Source organism: Heterocephalus glaber, unplaced genomic scaffold (assembly GCF_053883595.1).
Source record: "Heterocephalus glaber isolate CG9 unplaced genomic scaffold, H.glaber_assembly_v1.0 deba00000071, whole genome shotgun sequence".
Lineage (NCBI taxonomy): Eukaryota > Metazoa > Chordata > Mammalia > Rodentia > Bathyergidae > Heterocephalus > Heterocephalus glaber.
The window spans coordinates 17,610,852-17,632,080 of record NW_028258137.1 but is presented as its reverse complement, the minus strand read 5'-3'; the positions used below and the strand labels follow the sequence as shown (position 1 = coordinate 17,632,080).

The 21,229-nt window shown below is 44.7% G+C and overlaps 1 protein-coding gene and 1 pseudogene across 3 annotated transcripts in view; one reads left to right on the top strand and one right to left on the bottom strand.

The window, feature by feature from the left end:
• Smpd3 (sphingomyelin phosphodiesterase 3) overlaps positions 1 to 5,263 on the bottom strand; it is a 90,763-nt gene extending 85,500 nt beyond the window's left edge. For 2 of the 3 annotated variants that reach the window (XM_087214523.1, XM_004842970.3), the window contains exon 1: positions 5,068 to 5,254. The gene's annotated coding sequence lies outside the window, so the exon portion shown is untranslated. Of the gene's footprint in view, positions 1 to 5,067 lie in introns of all 3 variants that reach the window. The other variant, XM_004842968.3, reaches the window with a different exon arrangement.
• Positions 4,323 to 19,866, top strand: LOC110348725 (signal peptide peptidase-like 3 pseudogene; annotated as a pseudogene).
• The last annotated feature ends 1,363 nt before the right edge of the window (positions 19,867 to 21,229 follow it).

Here is a 21,229-nt window from a genome sequence, read left to right as displayed (position 1 = left end):
CCTAAACAGGGCAAACTTTTATTTAGGTGTAGAGGCTTTGAAAATCTGAGCATGGAAATAGGTAGAAGGAATCTCCTAACAATATGCAGATGTTTAACTTTGGAATAGGCTGTTAGAAAATAATGATAAGCCCTATTTATTTGGCTCTGTGTGTACTCTTGAGGTGTTTTTTTTTTTTTTTTTTTTTTGGTACCAGGGATCGAACTCGGGTCTTTGCACTTGTGCAGCAGGCAGTGAAACCACTGAGCTAAATCCTCAGCCCCTGTACTCTTTATTTTTTAAAAAACTCTCTTAATTTCCCTCTTTTCTACTTTCTTTAAAAACAAAAAACTCCACTTTGTTGCCATCCAGGCTTGGCTTCCTGTGAAATTTGTTCCATTCTAGGAAGAAAGCCCTCAGCTGCTGGTCAGGAGGATCATTACACTGCTCTTTTCCCTTCTTTGGTGGCCATGTTCAGGTAACAAGCCTTTTACCAGAATAAGCCATGAAGAATAGCAGTACCCTTCCTTGAATTTGATTCTGTGATTTATGTCTGAATCAGTTGATCTCCACTCCTGTTCCTCTAAAATTTGGTTAGAATATTACATAGGATAGTCCAATACTTTAATTTTGCTTCTATAATAGCAGTAAGGAAATAAATGTGGTAAGGAGGGGACTTTGGAGTTTAATAGATCCAGGATGGAACCTAAACTCTGCCCATTCTGTGTGACCTTAGGCAAAACCTTTTCCTTTGGAAAAGCTTCATTTCCTCATTTTGCAAGTGGGAATAGCACCATCACATATGTCACCTCTAGGACTATGAGGATTAAATGCATTCTTGCTTGTGAAGAGCCTGACTCTGAAAATGTTTCTTTTTATTATTAGCTTGTAATTCTTTAAATAGGGACTGCTGATGGGTTCATTCAGAATGATGCAGTAAAAGCCTCTACAACTCCGTTTCTTTCTATTTGTTCTGTGATCAGCTTTAGGGAAATCCTCACAGAGGCCAGTGGCCTCAGTCCTTGCTTCTGTTCCACATCCTATAATCCTCTCTCTACACCAAGGAGGCTGAGACTAGTACTCCAGAACCTCGGACAGCTCCTCTCTTTGGCAACTTGGGTGCCTGTGGGAGAGGGAGCGGAAGAATCCGGGAATGTTCCCAGAAAGGCTGCATTAGTGCAGGAATTTAGGAATCCTAGGAACTGCAGTCTCATTCTCAGCATGCATACTGCCATTGGCAAGCATGCTCAGATTCTTCAACATGAGCAATCCTGGAAATTTCTAAGGAGTCTCAACTCAGAAAGCCATATTTCCACCTATAAGATTTACTGAACCATAGAGTCCTTTTTTTTTTCTTTCCTGTGAACTTCAAGACTTTTTTTTTTGAGCCTAAAAAGAACAGAAACACCACCCACATCTTCCTGTATCTGCTGATATTTAATTTGTTTGGATTCAGTACAAGGATAAAACATTCTTGATTAACTTCAAGTGAAATAATAATGTACGAGCATGAGGAAATGTCTTACAAGACAAAGATTCAGGGTTGAATTGAAAGAAACATAAAATAATATTACTGCTGTAGGTGATGTTAAGCACCATTCTCTAATCAGGATAAGCAGGTGGTTCAATTTATGAGGTAATTTAGCTTTTCACTCTCCAGAGCAGAACACAACACACTATATGCAGTCACCTTCTGAACAGGTGAAGAAGAAATTAAGTCCTATTTTTACTTTATGATACTGAGTCACATAGTTCAATGCAAATCACATGGATGCCAAAGTAAGAACAATACCAGGTATTTAAATATCTCCTTTCATTTGAGGAGCTCTAACAATTTTGTGACAGTGTGAGATCCCTTCAAAGTAACTCTAGGAGAGACATATGTCACCAGGTGGTTATTTGGAATGGAACATGTCTCGTTCCTCTCCCCCACTCCCATCATTAGGTCTGGAAGAGCCTGTATTCACAAGATTTTTGCATTTAGTAATAGCCTCCATATTTCTGCATTTTCTGGGCCATATAATCATTGAGGAAGAGATTTGTCTTTGAAATAATTTAATAATGAGGAGAAAAAGATAAAAGTGGAACAAGAAAAAAGAGGAAGGGAACAATACAGGTAAGGGAGAGACTGGGAAAATACAGAAATCTCCTTGAGCTTGATAAATGTTTTCTATATATTGTTTCAATAAATAGATTTGATCCCCACCCTCAAGTGGATGCAAACACAAAGGCCTGCAGACTCTCTTTAAATGTTTTCATAGGGCTGAGGACATCAGCAGTTCATGCTTGAATTCACTTGAAGTAACCACAGAGAGTAACATCAACTCAGGACACCCAAGATAGATACACAGGCCCCAAATAGAAAAATTTGTGGGTTTACCTAACAATGCCCACATCCACTCTAAGCCTCTACCCCCAAGGCAGTGTTGGTTGTCAAATTGTGCTTTGATTTGACTTCTTCCCAGCAGAGGTCGCTGTGGACACTGGTTATAGACACTAGGGACTGGATCAGACAGGCTAGGCTGGCTGGCTGGTGGCTCCATTACTGGGTACCTGCTCTTTCACTGGCCACAGTCTAACCCCTCATTCTATTGCAAGATTTCTCAAGACCATGCAGTACCTTTGCCATAAAAGTGCTGTGAAATTGGAGTCAATTGGTGGGGTGGGCAGGTCTGACAGAGCTGTGCCCATCTTCTAGAGGTATTACCTTTTAATGGAATCGCCGTCACCCTGCAGTTCGCTCTGTGCATGTAAATGGTATTTCTGAGATGCCACCTATGACTTGCCAGCAACCCCAGTCCTGTGGCACTCCCAGACATGGAGGCCAACGTGACAAAAGTTGCCTTGCCACACAATCTTGCACACACACTATGAGGGACTCTTATGAGTTCCTAAAACCTTGGCAGTGTGTGGCAGTGGTGGGGCAGAATTCTGGTCCTCAGGGCAGCCCATTACAGAAGGATGAGGGATAGGAAGGGCAGGACACTGGTAAGGATATAAGGGTCAGACTTGAAGTTCCACAAGACTAAGGAGGTCTCCACATCTTTGTGAAGTCTCACTTATTGCAGGCATGCAAGTTAGGTCCAAGGCAGCCTGAAGATACCCTCACCCTGAAGGCATCCTCTCAGACCCTAGGTTATTACTGTGGCTTAAGAGTTAAAAGAGTGACTATCCTGCTGCCCTCAACAATCAAGTAAGTGGCTCCCCCACCCTCCATACACACACAGCTCACCATGACATACACACAAACACTGGAGCACACACTGGCACCTTTACTTAGTCACACACATTTACACTTTGACCACATCATCATCAATGCAAACACACACACACTGCACACACACATACAAGCATGCACACACACACACAGATTTAAATGCATCCCAAGGGCCAGGGATTTAGCTCAGTGGTTCCACCGCCTGTCTCGCAAGCACAGGAACCCGAGTTCGATACCAAACCTTAACCCGAGTTCCGTACCAAAAAAAAAAAAAAAAATGCATCCCAGTTCCAGAACCAAATCTAACCTAATATGACTGATGGTACATATAGAGATCTAGTCAGAATGCCCCCCTCCAGACCCTGAAACACTCATGTTCCCTCCACTAACCCCCACTCCTCAACGTAGAGCCCCTGCCTGCCCCTGTCTTCCTGGTCAAAGTCCTAGGCCTGGCCACCATCGTGCACACAGGATTCAGGGTCGCGGCTGGCAATCGGGTGTGGGGAGGTGTGTGGGAAAAGAGAAGGGGGTAGCGGACATAGTGCTCTGCCCAGCTCAGCCATCGCCTCCCCCGGGATTTTCCATGCCGGCTTTCTCGGGCCCGCGAGAAGAGAGCGCGCTTTGTCTCTCGCCTGGCTCCTGGCACGTTTCCGCGGAAGCCATCCGCGCCGCGCCCGAAGCCCCCCTCCCTCAGCCGCGCCCCTCGCCCAGCCCGCCGTGCACGCCCTCCAGTGCGGCGACCGCCGCTTTGTCCTCCCGCAGATGCCGGAGCAGAGCACGAGAGCTGGGCACCCTGGAGCAACCGCTGCGCGCCCAGGACACAGTTCCCCGCGGCCGGATCTGGGGCGCACCCCGTACTAAACAGAGCAGCCCTCGAAGATCCCGTGCACGGGGGACCCGGGCCTGGAGCTCCTGGGTGGTTGTTGAGAGGGGACAGCCCTGTCCTGCCCCGCACGTGCCATTCTGGTGCTGGCACCTCGCCGCGGTACAGAAGCTCTGGTCCCTGGGGCGTGGCGGGGCAGGGAGGGTCGTTTCGACTCTTATATCCCCACATCTAGATGCAGGTGGAGAGCCCTTAAGAGATAAGACGCGAGTGGGGAGGAGTCCCTTAGATCCTTTCTCTCCGATGCCCAGCTCTTATACCCAAGCCACTCCGACCTTAGTCGATGGCCGGAGCATCAAGGACCCAGAACGTCCGTCAGTGCTTTTCTTTATGGACGACTCACAGCAAGGTGGGGAGAGGTCTCCCGACCTTTCCCTCTCTCACCTCAGCCCTCCTTCAGACTCTCTCCCCACAAAAGCCTTATACACAAGTGATATGGGGATGAGCCTTTGGTCTATGGATGTCCTCAACCTCCCTCTTCAAAAACCCTAGGCTGCAGAGGGAGAGCATGGGGAAAGGTCTCCCTTCTAATTCGAACCTCAGCAGGATCTGAGAGGAGGGAGGAGTCCTGCCATCTCATCCATCATAACCATACCTCTTTGTGCCCTCGAACAACTGGGGTGTTGCGGGGAAGGGTCCTCCTGCCTCCGAATCTCTCACCCAGAACACTTCTCCCTCAATAATCCAAGCAGCCTCGACTTCAGGAACAGGGGGAAGGAGGCTCGAGCTTTCCACGCTTTTCCCGGAGAGATGGGGGGAGGGTCCCCCAGCCTCGCCCCTCACACTCAAGAAGCCCCTCCACCATGAAACAAAAACTAACCCAAGGTGCTCGGACCTTAGGCGCCCAGCCATGGGGAGGCCCGGGGTCAGTCAGCAGCTCTCCGGGACAGATGGTCTTGAGAGAGGGGTTCCACGTCCCATCAACTCCCCAGGCCCCCTCACGCCTCAGTTCAACCCAGTAAAACAAAAGCGAATCTGCAGCACCAACCTCAGACGGCGGGCAGGAGGGCAGTCAGCGCCTGGCGGCCCACCGGCGCCTCCCGGCTCCTCACAGCCCCGGCTCCTCACAGCCGCGGCTTTCCGGCGGCGGCTTTCGCGGCGGCTGCGGCGGCAGCGTCCGCGAGTCTAGCGTCCGGAGCCTTCCTCGGACTCAGCACCTGGAGCGGCGAACAGCTCCGCGCCTCATTCCGCTGACCCCGCCTCCCCCGCGCCACCGTAGCCAATGGCGACCCGGGCCCCGCCCATAAGGCTGCCCATTGGGGGGGGCACTATCCCCTGTCTCTTTGGCCCCGCCTGCGGATTCCTGGGTCCCTCTGTAAAGACAACATTTCCCAGGGACCGCTGGAGTTTCCGCACAGCCTTCTGGGACTTGTATTCCCGTCAGGACTCTATGTTGACTCATACAGCGGGCAGGCGAGCAGAGATGGACTACATTTCCCAGAGTGCATTGAAGAGACGGAGGCGCGGAGCAGGGCGGAAGGACTGTTTCCCCAGCAAAGACGGCACTTGGGGGGTGGCTGGCGAAGGAGTGATTCAGGCCGCATGACCCTCAAAGGATCATGCGTGGCTTCGAACAGACTCTGGAGAGGCCTTTTAATTCCTTTTCCCCCTCCATTTGTACCTCAGGACTCTGGGCCTCAGTTTTCCTAACTGGGAAAGGGGGTTAGGGAACATTCCCCTACTCACAGCTGGCGGTCATGGGGCCAGCCGAGGGCGACCTGCTTTGGTTCCTGCCCAGCAAAAGTGCAGAAGGACAGAGGAGATCTTCGCACTGCGTTCTGAACTTTATGTTTTTGTCTCGATCTTGTCAAAAAGGGGCGCTTTACTTTTGGTCACACCTCTAGGGCCACCAAGGCCTTCCCATCTTGTCTCCTTACCGCCCGACTGTCGCAGCATCTCCCCCATTGCAGCCCGATAGAGGGCGCTACTCCTTAAAACCCTTCACAGGCTTTCCAAAACCTCCCGAATCAAGCCCAAATTCCTCAGAGTGGTTGGAAAGGTACTTCAAGATCTGGACTCCAGCTTCTCGCAACACTGAATTTCTTGGGAAACTGAGAAGCCTGAAGCACTCGTTTTCTCTCACTCCTATGGGGCCTTCCACTTTGCCCTCAGCTAATACAACACTCTTCAAAGCTCAGCCTAGATGCTGCCTGCTTTGTAAAGACTTCCAAATGCCCTGCTCTTGTGTTAGGTGCCCCACCTTGTATTTGAGCAACACCCTCTACTTTCCCTATTTGACTTGATTTTTTACATACAGATCTTCCTCATTCGATTAAGATCAACATGTCGGTCATTTCCCACTGTTAGAGATGTTCACCTAGAAGAATGCCACCTCCTGAATAAATGTTTATGTCATTCTCGCACAGTGGGTTGGGATTTTGCTTGATCGTTCTGAGAGTTCTTCCAATCTTTACATGCTAGGGATTCATAGGCATTCATGCCTATTATTCCTATCAGTTCTCCCCTAAATATCAGCAGTTCTTCACATTCTTTTATATCTAGCTGTTGCTCCTACACCTTTCTGTCCCTAAATTCCTACCTCCTGCTCCTTTTCTGGGGAGATCTTAAGCACCTGTCACTTGTGAAGGACACAGCGTGAGGTCTGTGCCCTTCTTTCAGTGCTCTGCTCAGCATCACAGGGACCCAGTAGTGATGTCTCACCTTGATAAGTAGCATTTTTCCTGAATCTTTACCCGCTAAAAGTTCTGGTGTTGTCTAGATGGCCTAATTAATCCCACATGTTTCATTTGTCAACCCCTCCAGAAGTTTTGGGTATATGACAACTGAGGCATTCTGGGAAGAATACATATGGAAGAATGTATATGTATGTTATATGAGATTAATTAATTCCTGGCCCAAAAGAAAGAAACTAGGGAGACTTACCCTGAACCTAAATCAAACTAAAGAGACAGAGCCTTAGAGCAAGCAACATTATCATTCTTGAATTGTTGACAGCCAGGGAGGCAAGGCAAGGATGGGAGAATGAGTAAAATGGATGGCACTTAGAAAATAACTAATAGGACTTCTAAGAAGCATGAAAGAGGGCTTTGATCCTGGTGAAACCACAAAGGAAGGCAGTTGGATGTGGGTGAACAGATGGGGTTTCATTACTGAAGATGAGAAAACTGTAAGGAGACGGGAAATGGGATGTGTGCTGAAGCTTAGTATCCAATTCTGTGGATGCAGTGGGAGCAGAGGAGCAGAGGCTGTTGGAGAAGTGGGTAGTGGGAAGACTACTATAACATGGACATCAGCAGGGAATCAGCAAATCAGCAGAAGGCTACCAAAGAAATTCACTTAGAGCCAGAGAAGAAACCCATTAGAGGTCAGTTTAGTCCTACAGAACTAGTGCTAGGGTGGGGATATGGCTTAGTGTAGTACACTTGTCTAGCATCCATGAAGCCCGGGCTTCAACCCCCAGGACCACACCACAACACTCACATGTATGTATGCACGCAGGGAAAGTAATTGTAGTTTTTAGGAAATTGCTATAAATAGGAAACCATCAAGATCTGATTCTTTCAGCACACAGAGACTAAAAATAGCATCTGCCCAGGTCAACTAGTGTCAGGAAGCCTGGGTTCTAATCCCAATTTTGCCTCTGATCAGATGTGTGACCCTGAGCTAGACCTGTTTCTTCAGTTGTAAAATGCTGTTGATTGGTGTTTGAGAGGAGCTAATATGGATGGAAGTGGAGAAATTCAAACCCACTTACTAGCTGTGTGACCTTGCACAAACTACCTTCTTGGGTCTGCAGTTTGCTTATCTGAGAACATTGTAAGGAATAAATGAGGTTCTCTATGCAAGGTGCTTCATAAATAATAAGCCTTAAAAAATGTTTTTTTTCCATTGTTTTCATCTTGGATAATCAGATACTGATTTGACTATGAATAGACAGCAGAATGTGATGTTCTGGGCAATCTAGTTTTGACTTCCCATTCCATCTCTTAGCGCTTGTTTATTTATTTATTTATTTTGTACTGGGGATTGAACTCGGTTCCTTGCGCTTAGCATAGCAGGCGGCAAAACCACTGAGCTAAATCCCCGGCTCTTAGTGCTTGTTTAACTGGTGAGGTTATTTAATCTTTAATCCTTCTGAGTCTCAGTTTTCTCATTTGAGAAATGGAAATGATGCATACCTTAGAGTTGTGAGGATTAGATGAGATAAAGTATCTGACTCACAAGAAAACGCTCAATATATTTGTTTTGTCATTTTTAGGGGTAGTTTTAGGGCAGAGAACCCTAATGGAATGGAATTCTAGATGGTTGGAAGCTAGAGTTGCAGATAATTTTGGGGGACACTGTGGCAGCATCTTGTTAGAGAGGAACAAAGGTCTCAGCAAAGTTCCATAGGTCTTTTAATTAAGAAAGTTGGGGGCGCGGATTAAGTAGAATGCTGAATCTTAGACACTGAAAGATTGGAGCAATTGATCAGGCTGGGACCTAAAGAACCTGTTATACTAGACTGAGGATATAACTTGATTCTAAGTATAATAAAAGTTGTTAAGGAGATGTGCATTTCGAAACGGTCTAGCGGTTATGTAAGAATGGCCAGCAGATGAGATTGGGATATGGATTGAGATCCAGCACAGTGTGTGGAAAAGTAGGTAGAGGATCTGAGCTATGTTAAGGAGATGGATTTTTAGAGGGCTTTGTAGGCGATGTGCTGTGGTCATGGAAAGAATAGCAAGTCAAAGATGGAGTTGAGCTTTTTGCCTTGAATAACTAGATGGATGGACGGTGGCGTTCTCTTTTGAGATAGCTAATAGTGACCCACAGAGGCTGTAGGGCAGTAGTTAGTGCTTGTGGAGGTTGGGGACCATAAGCTTGTGGGGCCCTAATCTGTGTGGGATATGAGGTTCCTCCAGGATCCAGTCAGCTCTGAGATAGGCACGGAGAAGTCCATTTGTGAGTCTGATCCAGGGCTGAACTTTGCTGCACAAGGGAGAAAAGGAAGCAAGGAATCTGGAAATGCTTGTAAGCATTGGAAGTGGTGGTCCACTGAGAGGAAGCTGAAGCCAGTGAGAGGACAGATTTGGTGGGTGTGAGTGGACAAGCAATGCTGGTCAGAGGTGGAGGAGCTCTGGGCAGGGGAAAGGTCAGAGTAGCTGGAGTGGACAGCAGGTGATGGGATTGAAAGGCAAGCGGATTGAGTGAGTTATTAACAAGTATGCTGCAAAGATGATTGCTTTAAAGGAGAGAACACCAGTATTTCTGTGCCAGACTCCACAATGAGTGTAGGGAGCTAGATGATGGCAAGGAGGGAGAATGGGTACAGAACCCTCTGTCTGATAGGAGTGTCTAAAGAAATCAAGACATTGGGACACTGAGAGAAAGCCCTCTTACCTAAGGCCTGTGTGGTGAGGAGAAACAGAAGCAATGAACTTTCTCAAACATTTTCACAGAGCTATCGTGTCAGTATCATCTGCATGTGATCAGTTTCATACATACTCAAAAGATGGAATGTCTAGGAATAAAACCGAACCAAAAGGCCACCCCAGGTTTCATGGTGACATTGCATCCATCAAGTTTAATGGTAGTGATTCCTGTAATTTATATTTTGGCATAGTTTGTAGTTTTAAATATGTACATGTCAACTAAAAAATGTATTTAAGAAATAAATTTGAGGGTTTTTTTTTTTGCAAATTTCATTTCTTAGCAATGAGTTTGTTTTCTCAGTTTGGAACATAAATTAGGGAACTTGTGTTGATTTTTTTTTCCAAATGTAGAGCTTAGGGCTGCATTCAAGCCTTTGAAATGCCATGAATTTGAAATGCAGCCATTTTCCTTTCTGCATCCTTGAAAGGGATTACAAGGATTTTATTAGTTTTTCAAATAATCTTGCCAGCACCTTCAGACTTCCCACGAGGGTCTCCTATCAGTAATGTTAGATGTGAGTGATGCTACAAATGTGTTGTACGTAGGATATTTAAGACAAGTCAAATAAGCAGCTAATGTGTGGGCTTGCCAAACAGCAGCTCAGTTCGCAATTATGAAACTTAGTATAGAATATTAAACATGCATCTCAAAGTTAATTGAGAAAAAGATCACCATGATACCTAAAGCAAAAAGGACAAAATCAGTTAATTGGTTTGACCAGTATGTCTTTTTTACAAAAGGACTGTTATTTCAAAATATTTCTGAATATATGATATGTCTTGGTAATCTTAAAATAGGCCTGCAGTTCGAGCCCCTTGAAACAGGGTGCTCAGAAAATATTTTTGAATCAATTTATGAGTGTTTTGATGATCTGTCCATTGTTTAAAATTCTTCTATCATCTTAAGCTTTCATAAAATATTCTTATAAGGGGGAATGATTCTTTTAAAACCCAAGTCAGATCATGTTATGCCTCTATTCAAACTCCTTTAGTGGCCTCTCTGTGTTCTTGAGAACACATCTGGAACTCCCCATGATAACCTTCAGAGCCATATGTGTACTCTGACTTCCACTGCCTCTCTGATTCATCTCCTGGGCCTCTTCTGCTGCAGCAGTCAAACTTTATGTAGTTCTTTGACTGCATCAAACACACTCTGGCCTCAGGACTTTTGCACTTGCTGTTCTCTCTGCTATTTCTCTAGATTTACTCATGGCCATTCCTTATATGACAGTGCCTTTACTTTTCATGCCACTCTGTATCCCTCTTCCCTGTTTTATTTTTTCAATAGCACTTATCACCATCTGACTTACACATTCTTTTACTTATTTTTTAATGTCTGTCTCTTCCCCACTTTCACGTTTCCAGGGATTTATTAGAATAAACTCCACTAGGGTAGAGACTTTGTTTATTTTGTTCACTGCTGTTTCTATAGTATAGTACATAAAACAACTCTTTGTACATAACAGGTATTCAATAAAACACATAGAATGAACAAGAATAATAGCACATCATCCCAATATATGACCCTAGTAGCTATTTTTAATTTTTTCTATGATACAGTCTACATCTAGGACACATGTATAGATAGTCTTTCATATACTGGAAATCATAGCTTAGATTTAATCATTAGTTCTGGGTTTTTAAAAAATGTGACATTTCTCCCTCTTGACTTCATTTGTTCAGTTACTCATGCACTCATTCATTCAAAAAATACTCAATGAGACTTTGGTGTTGTGGACCATGATGGGGATGCAGTGGTGAACAAGATGCAAGACTAGTCCTTGAGGAGCAGTGGTTTTTTATAAACACAATTTGTAACAATGACCTAATATTCTACCATATTATGTAAGATTTGGCTAGTATTAATAATTATGCAGTGAATATCTTCACGTTTATAGCAATTGCCTTTTACAAATCATTCTTTAAGGTAAACACCCAAGCATACAGTTAGGGGGTTGAAGGATTAAACACGGTTTTGTTTTTTTGGTACCATCTGCCACACTGTCTTCAAAGGATTGCTAGTCATTTTATCTAGGCACCATGAACGATCCAACTTTGTTACAACCTCCCTAAAATTGGACATTACTTTCAATTATTGCTAATGAAGAGGATACAATGGTCCCTCCTTTTAATTGTGCATATTATTGATGACTAGGAAGGGTGCATATCATTTCTTTTCTTTCTTTTTCTCTTCTCCTTTTCTTTCCTTTCTTTTGGTCACTGGTTAGTTTAGTAGTTCCCTAAGTGATTTCTGGGCTTTTAGTGTTGTAACTTGTAGATCATGCCCAATGTTTAACATACAGTAAAGACTTAACATAACATCTTAGAGTTGGAAGGGACTGCATTCATACCTAGTTCAATTACACCTTCTGATAGATGGCTTTCTAGTCTCTGCTGTGTGCCTGTGGAGATGGGAACCTCATCACTTCATGGGACAGAATGTCCAGTTTTTGCAGTGCCCTGCAGGTGTTGGGCTGGAATCTGTGTCCTGCAGCTTTTATGTGGTTCCAGTTCCACCCTCTGAAGCAGCAAGGCCCACACACCAGATGCTATGGAACCACTCCACCTTGACCTTCTATCTCTACTAATATGTAGCCAGACTAGAATTTTCAACCCCAGGAGAAGTCTGGCAGGCCCAGAGGCCAGGACATTGTCCCACATATAAGTCAGCAGCCTTTTCAGCTTGCTAATGTGAAGTTTATCGTCAGCTGAGATTCTAAGATCTTTGTGTGATCCTCAGCCAAATCTAGTTCTGCTGTTGATCTTTTTAAACCTAACTGCATGACTTTGCTTTTTTTCCTGTTATTTCAGCCTGTTGGTAGAGAAGTGGCCTTGGTCAACTTCTCCTGTCTGTGACGGGATTAATAAGAGTCATCTTGACAAGATGTGTGGTGTGATGATGGAAGGAGATGCAGTGGTAGACATTTGTCACTGTTTGGGGTTGCCTGGTATCTGAGCCTCCTGCCTGTGCTTAAGGAATTCCATGTCTCATGGAGTGACGTCATCTTCCTTTCCAGCTAGGGCATGGGCACAGCCTTGAGGTTCAGGCTCCTCCAGGAAGGAGTCACCATCAATCTCCTTCAAATCCTCACCCCATCCCAGGCTCAAACTCAGGACCTTGCGCTTGCAAGGCCGGTGGGCGCTGCTAAGCTAAATCCCTGGCAGCCAACCTCCTTCAATTTTGAATCAGAAGTGAATGATAGCAAAAAAGAGAGACCTGCTTAGCAACTTATTTTTTTCCAGTGTGTTGCCCAGCTGGAACTTCTGGGCTTAAGTGATCCTCCAATTTCAGGCTCTTAAGTAGCCAAGACTACAGGCATGTGCCACTATTCCTGGCTTTAGCAACCCTTCTAGTGATATGATGGGTAGGTATAGTTTCAGTTATTTATAACAGTAGTTTCATGGATAGGATCCAGCTTGCGAGTGTGGATAGTGTAGGCAGTAGGGGCAGTATGCCAGCCTCATTGGTCACAGTGTTTTCTGAGAACAGTACTTAGTTGGTGTTTGAGGCATTGTTCCTGATTGTATCCTTCCAAGCCTGATTCTCCTGCCTTCTTGGATATTCTGTGAGCTACTCATTATCATTTAAATAAATTAGGGCCAGGGATTTAGCTCAGTGGTTACGCCGCCTGCCTCGCAAGCACAGGGACCGGAGTTTGATCCCCAGTACCAAAAAATAAATAAATAAATAAATAAATAAATAAATTCCTTTGCTGTACATGGCAGGCAAAACAAGTTGTTTTTATTTACAACTAAAAACTCTTATTAATACACAGAAGATATAAAAGTTCACGGAAAAGTGCATACCTACAAAAGATACTGTTTTTTTGGAGGGGAAGGAATTGGGAAGAGCTTGGGCTGAGCTCTGTACATGCTGAGAGTTTAGACAGGTCTAGGCATGTCTGAAAATGTGGACAGAGTGAGGTAGTGATGGGAAGAAACTGTGCCAGACACTGGCTCCACAGTTGAAAGCTGCTCACTGACCCTAAGGCAGTATGAGCATGGCAGGGCTAAGGGCACACATAAGCAGATTGGCTGCTTGTTCTTCAGCCCTTGAACAGCTAACCAATAGCTAGGGCCCTAGGGAAGCTGGAAAGCAGGTTACCAGGGATTTGGAGCTGCCCCTCAGTGTTCTTACTGGAGTGAAAGAGGAAACCCACTTGGGTATGCTTCCTCCCCTGGAACCAGAGCATCATTGTGGGTTTGTGTGTTAGGACAAAATACTTCGCACTGCAGTTTAAAGGAGGAGAGGTTTACTGTGGCTCACAGTTTCAGAGGTTTCAGTCCATGGTTGGCTGGCTCCAAGGCAGGAACACCATGGTGGAACAAAGAAGCTTACTTCATGGCAGCCAGGAAGCAGTGCACAGGGAAACAGCACCAGAGAGAAAGGGGCCAGGGATAGATATAGCCCCCAAGGTCAGGCCTCCGTGACCCACCTTGACACACCTAGAAGTGTGCTTTACCAATCCTCTAGGCATTTTTCAAACTAATCAAGACTAACTGTCATACAGTATGCACTGGACTGGGTCTACAGTCCAGCCTACCTATACCTCCAGTCTTGTCTGACAGGGTGCTATCTGGATCCCTGAGCCTGGGGCGGGGCTGGCTCTATTGCTGTAGCCTGGGAACCTTGTGAGAATGAGCATAGGTCTCTCTGAGTTCTTCCTGTCTGGAAGCCCAGATTGCCCTAAATCAGCCCTTCTTTGGATTATGTATGAGTGTTGGTGGGATGGGAGTACTCCTGCTTTGGGGCAGTCCCTGATCGCAGTGTACATGGAACACTGATCCTTGCCTCTGGCCAGTACCCTGGCACCTCTTTGGGGAGGCCCAAATCAGCCAGGGGTCACATATCAGAGTTTGGCCACTGTCCTATCAGAACTATGGTAACATCATCCAGAGGGATCTTTGCAAGGAACTGTAGAATCTGTCCCTTCCTTAGCCACTGATTTCTGTGATATTAGATTGCAACTGCAGATTTTAATTATTTTACCAAATATGACTATATATAATATTGTTTTGACACATATGAAAATAAAATTCCACTATAAAAACAAAACCTTACCAAATCTATACAGCCCTACAATGTATAAGTTACTGTGAGTCACACAGTGCCCTAGAACTTTGCATGATTTCTCCCATTTAATCTTCACCACAATCCTATGAACTAGCTACCATTATAATTACAGGCAAGGGAACTGGGATTCAGAGAGGTTACAGGACTAGCCTTAGGTCACACAGCTGGTGCCCCACCCTCTTTAGAGTCTTGCAACTGCCCCTTTCTCAGCCTATTCCACTGCGGGGCAGCTGTCTGTTGAAATGTTTTCCCTCATATGGGGCGAAATCTGTTTCTCTCTAAGTCAGTCCCATTCCTGTTTCTACTTCCGCCGCTAACTCACTGAGGCAACTCTTGGTCTCTTAGTCTTCTGGCTCGGTAGTGTACTTCATTCATGCCTAGGGACATTTCACTTCTGGAAACATCTGAACCATTTCATATGAGCAAAGTGCTTAGGAGAACCACTGAAGGTAGGTTGCCAATCCTCTGGTTACTTTGATTCTACAGGAACTGGCATCCTATCTGTCCTACTCCTGGAAGAGGCCTAGCAAGAAATCATAGATCTGCCCACAAGCTTAACTGGGTTGGTAGAAAGTCTAAGAAAAATGGCAGAAATACAAGCAAAGCAGCAAAAAAGTATTAATACTGCATTAAGGAAGCCAGGCATGGTGGCGCACACCTGGAATCTCAGCACTCAGGAAGCTGAGGAAGGAGGATAGCCATGGACTACGTAGTGAGTTCAAGTCCAGCCTGAACTACATAGTGAGACCCTGTCTCAACAAACAAAGTACACTAAGGATTGCATTGTTGTACAGGATTTTCTGTCTTTCTCAATTAGAATGCAGGCTTCCTGAGGGCAGGAATTTTTACTAATTTTGTTTGCTGCTATATCCCCAGTGCCTAGAATGCAGCCTGGACCATAGTAAGTATCTGATCTCTGTACAGTTTCGTATCTGGTGCTACCTCCATTAATTACTGAGTTGTCTAGGGGAGTAATGTGACCTCTCAAGTTTATGGCTTTGAATTTTTTTTTTTTTTTGGTACTGGGGATTGAACTTGGGACTTTGCACTTGCGAGGCAGGCAGCAGAACCACAGAGCTAAATCCCCAGCCCTTATGGCTTTAAATTTACTTCATCAACAGTTTTTCTAATTTTTTTTTTTTTTGGTGTGTGTGTGATTTTGACTCATAAGAAGATAGGGTTAACAATATGTAAAGTACATTGAATAATGTGTGAATTTGGCTTAGCCTGATCAAGGGCAATATGTAAGTTATTGGATTTCTAGTCTCTTGTCCTATGGAAAAACATTCCATGGCTTTCTGCTTTAAATTTTGAGGTTAAATTCAGAAAGTACAACCATCAGGAAACAACAAAGGGAAGTATGCTAGGCCTTACATTTTTTCATCACTCATATACAAGCAATACACACTAATTGTTGAAAACTAAAAAAATACAGGTAAGCAAAATGATGAAAATAGAGATGGCTTATATTCACACAGCTTTGATAGTCACTGCTAACTTTTTTTGTTTATATCAAATATTAATGGTGATTAATTTGGAAAAGGAGGTGCATTTTTCTGATGAGAAAACAAACACAGGTGATTTGGTTCTCAGCCCCAGTCTACCCGAGCTAAGAGAATCCTGTAGATCTGAGACCAACAGGGCACAGGTATCACAGGGAAAGGTTTGGGATTACCTCCAGTTCATATCCCAGAATCTGACCTTCAAGAGTGACTTCTACTGTGGAAGGAAGCTGGAATGGGTGTAAATAAGGAAAACAACTTTGACCTGGCTGAACATTGCAGATTTGATGCAAAGCAAATTTTATGAATTTTTCCTAGAAATGGGAGTACCTTTGCCTGAGAACAGAAGACTAGATACTCTTGGAAGTTCTACCCCAGGATGACTCACAAGTCAGAAGGACACAGACTGTGCACATCAGGCTCTAGGGACAGTGACATAGTGAGCATTAGGGTCATTGTGTCTTCTGGTTTGTCCTCCTCAATTTCCTAGCATGATACAGTGGCACTTCTGGTTCATAACTCACAGCAGAAAAATGTGGGAATCTGTGTAAAGCAAACCTGAGGCCATGCCCTTGGATGTCACTTTCTTTAAACTTCCTTGTATGGGATCCCTGAAAAGTTGGGGGCCTGCACCAAACAGCTCATAGTTTCTTTAATGTTAGTACAAACTTTGCATTCCTCTCTACAGTATTTATTTTAATATTCGTTTTTTTCAAAAAAATATTTAAGTGAAGTTGGTGTTCCAGAATGCTTGGCACATTGGCACTTTACAGAAATGTTGGTTGGATGAATATTGTTAACCTCCACTGGGCTGGGAGGAAAAGAGATTAATTCTCACTGGACACTATGAATAAACCAGGAAAAGTGCCAGATGCTTTACTTACATGGCTTCAGTTTAATTCTCATAACTTTGCGAGGACCCTTATTTTATAGCAAGGAATCAGAGAGTCAGAGAAATCAGCTAAGATTCTTAAGGTCTGGAGTAGAGAGAAACAAGATAAAAAACCTGGTCTATCTGGTGCTGTGCTCTTTTCATATACCATCTGGTCCCCTGAGACCTGTTTACCTAGAATTTTCTTGGAGAAGGCTCAGGAGATGTGGTCCACTGCTGTGTTCTGGAGGCATGAAAAAAACTCTCCACCTTGTCTTCCTCTCTTGAAGGCTGAAAGGACAGAGATCCCAGAACTTGCCAGTGGGCACAGGAAATCAGCACCTCTTTGGGGCTGGAGCAAGCACACTGGGAGAAAGGGCTGCATAGGGAAGGAAGAGGAAGGCATTCTGATGGGTGAGAGTGGGAGGGAGTAGAGGCAGGAGGTTGCTTACAAAGAGCCTGGAGCTGGACCTTTAGGCTATGCTAGGACAAGGGTTGAGAACTTCCTGCTTGTTCTTTGCCTTGCAAGTTCGAAATCAGCCTGATCCCTTGGAGCCCTGTGTGGATGATGAAATCAGCCCAGCTCCATCCCAGCTGTGCATTTGTAGCCCCTTGAATGTGCAGACCTCTACCAGGCTACACTAGCAAGCCAAGGGTGCAGGGTTCAGCTCCTATCCAGGGAATCAGAGCTCTGAAAGGTATCTCATAATGCCTCGCTTTACTATGTAATTGTTCACCCCGTGCATCCTGGAGATGGGAGAGAATTGAAGCTTTTCTCCTCTCTATTGCCACCCTATTCTCTTTCTGGGGTTCACTGGGCCCTCTGGAGATATAGATAGATAGAAATAGATATATATATACATATATCTATCTATCTCTATATAGATATATTTTTCTTTTTGGTACCAGGGATTGCTTTTGAGGCATGCATGGTGCCACTGAGCTAAATCCCCAGCCCTGGCAATAGATTTATCTCCCAGAAAAAAGGGTAGATAGAAGTGGAGGCTGCACTGTCCTCATTTCTACCAGTCCACTCTCATCACTTTTGCCCATTTGTGGAATCAGATTCCTTTGAAGGATCCATAGCACATGGAAACCTCTTAAAATCTCTGTCCTCAAAGTATGGATCTGTCCTGCTCCTTTGGATCTGACCAGTCTGTGGTTCTGGGGTCTGTACTTTTCATGTCCCCTCTGGCCATGACCTCCTCATGGCCTCTATCTTAACCATTTTCTCCAGCTGATTTCTGGAGAGCTTTCTGGAAACCTCTCTGTCCCTAGCAGGCCTTGTAGCTAAGCATTTGGGGCATGAGGTATATTGTAGTCCTTCCCAAGGCAAAGTGGATCCTTATTGCTTTTTGTATAAGAGGCACTTGAATGTGGTTTTTGTTTGTTTGTTTTATATCCATTGTTCTCCAGGCTGCAGGACCTTCAGATGCACTGATCTTGGATAAGAATGCTTGTTTGACTCTGTCTGCAGTGCCACAACTGTGCACATTGGCCTATCCCACCTCACTCTACCCTGTCATGGGACTGCCCTGTAAGTCGAGCAGCTGTGAGTTTTGTTGTTCTTCACTGAACTTTGTCCAGCTCATCCCCCAGACATTTCAGGGATAGCCGGCCACCCACACTCTAACTGCTGGGGCACACTGGGATGCTCCATGAGGAAAGGACACTCTTGCCATGCCACTCAGGGTGGTGGTGGGCATGTTTAGCTCATTTAATCTTTCAAACTTTGTTCTTAGTCTGTTTCTGGCTCAAGTTCTAGTTTCACTGGCTTCCCTCTGCCATGAGTTGAGTATCTCTGGTTGAGTGGCCCACCATAGCTTTGTAGAACTCTCCAAAAACACAAATCACAAAATTCCAGATTATTCACAGATGTCTGGGAATGGTTGTTGACATGCTTATTCAGTGAGAGCATTGTAGTCCCTGAAGGACTGCCTCACTTTTCAAAGGCAGCCCATAGTATCCTTTTCCTTTTCTCAGGTTAGATATAAAGCATCTCCAATGCTTGTTTCCAAAACCCCTTCTCTAGAGCACAGAGCAGGTAGGCATTGGATAGGGAATGAGACTCAAATCCTGGAGAGCTCACTTCTGCAAGGCAATTACAAGATATGAGGTTGCAAGAAGTAAACATCCAAGCTGGGCATGGGGGCTCAAACCTGTAATGCCAGCACTTAGTAGGCTGAGGCAGGAGGATTGTGAGTTCAAGGACAACCTGGGCTACACAGTGTAATTTTGTCTACAAATAAAAAGTAAACATAGCTGTAACCTCACTATATGCAATGTGTACAGCATTTTTTGCAACAATAGCTTTTGCTTTTCTTCTTCTCTGGATAAGTCAGATCCTGCTCACCTCAGAACAAGATTTCCTTTGGCCGTTACAGGCATTTCACTGCTTCTGAGTTACTCTTATTCTCTTTGTTATGATCATCCTCATCTGAGATCTCACTGGCCATTGGCTCCTCATGGATGCCTTGGCCATAGGGCTCTGATCACCTTTATCCACCTGCCAAGCCTCAAGGTCTTCTGGCTGCTTCTCTTGGGGATGCTAATCTACAATGTCTTTTGAGTATTTTTCTTAGCCTACATCTTTAACAGCAATGTCATGGTGAAGGTGGCTACATAGCTGATGGACAATCCTCTCCGCATTCTATCCTGGAAGCTCCAGCTGGGGCCCAGTGATGGGTGTGATGTTCCTGTGGGGTCTGGACCTGCCAACATTTCTGGGCGCATGTAGAAGGCCTCCTACTTTCACTGCACCCTCATCAGATACTTTGTAGGTCTGCTCACTACTACTGAGGCATCTCACAGCCACCAAGCCACCCAGCCTGCCCTCCTCTACCTGGTGCTGTTTACCTTACTGCTACTCCTTACTGTGGCCTATTGAAAGGGTAACCTACAGTGGCTGTGGTCTGAGCCATTCCACTCCAAGTCCAGCAGCTCTCGATTCCTGGAAGTATGATGAGTCACGTCAGAAGTGACAAGAATGGCCATTGTGTCATGCTTTTCTCTCACTACGTGGTTTTGTTTCCTCTCAGCGCTGGTTCGGTAACTCAGTGCCTGTGTAAGGAACTGACATGTTACTGGAGGTTGCCTCTAAAGGAGCTTGTTGGCTGGAGAGGGTGCTGGCCCTGCTGGGTCCTTCTCTTCCTTCCCCTTCCAGAATGAACAGCCTCTCCCTAGCACGGCTTCCCCCCATTTTTATGAACTGCACCAGACCATTACCTTGGGGGAGAGATGGAGATTTGACTATTTAAAAACTGCAAACGGCAAGGAGTTCTAGAACTATTGAACACTAAAAGGATGAAAAAAAATTAGCAGATCAAAGATTCTTCAGGGAACCCTCCAGAACTTTGGGCCAGTTTCCTCTGGGGGACTCAGTTTCAGAAAACTAAGAAGTTCTTCTGTCACTATAATCTTCTTTCTTTTTTCTTTTTTGGATTTATTAAATATCTTCTGTGGTGTGAAGTGACTTATTAAATCCATAGACATTGAGTGACTCTTACAACATACATATAAGAATTTGTTGTAATGAGTTCATGTCTTTCCAGACACCATGTTGGCAGTGAAGAAGGGCATGGTTTATATAGAGACAGATATATAAATTAAAACCCACTAAGATCATGCTGTGTAGCAGTCAAGGGCTTGCTGTATTTTGAGCATGTAGAGAAGTTTACTGTGGCTTCCTTGTATAAGCTGCCATCTCTTCCCTCACAAAAGTATCTGCAGTTACAAGCCAGCGTAGCATTTCAATGATAGACTTGTGGGCTTTAGAGGACTCTTGCTTGGTTTGATTAGTGTAGTAAAGTAGAGGTGAAAAGTTAAAATTTTGGGGCCCTTTTTTTTTTTTTCAGGCTTCTCCCTTACAGGGTTTTAGTATTTTCTTCTTGAACCAATGCATGTCATGTATTACGGCAGCACATATCTTTGTTTCTTCTGATCATAGTAATATACTACCCATAAATACGTTTTTCTATTTTGTAAAAACAACAAACAAAAAACTCTGCTGCAATGTTCAACAGCATGGTCCCTATTCAAAAAGGCAGTGACTGGACATAAATTTTTCAATAAGTTTTCAGGTTGACCAAAATAGCACATTATAGAAGCTTCTAAGAAACACCCCCACCCCCCCACCCCACCCCCGCCGCCCAGGTATTAGAGGTCGAGCCCAGGGCCTTCACACTAAGCTGTATTTTCAGTCTTTTATTTTGAGACAGGATCTCACTAAGTCATTATGTTACCCAGGCTGGGCTCAATCTTGTGATTTTCCTGTCTCAGCCTCCCAGATTGCTGGGATTACAGATGTGCACCATCACAGCCAGCTA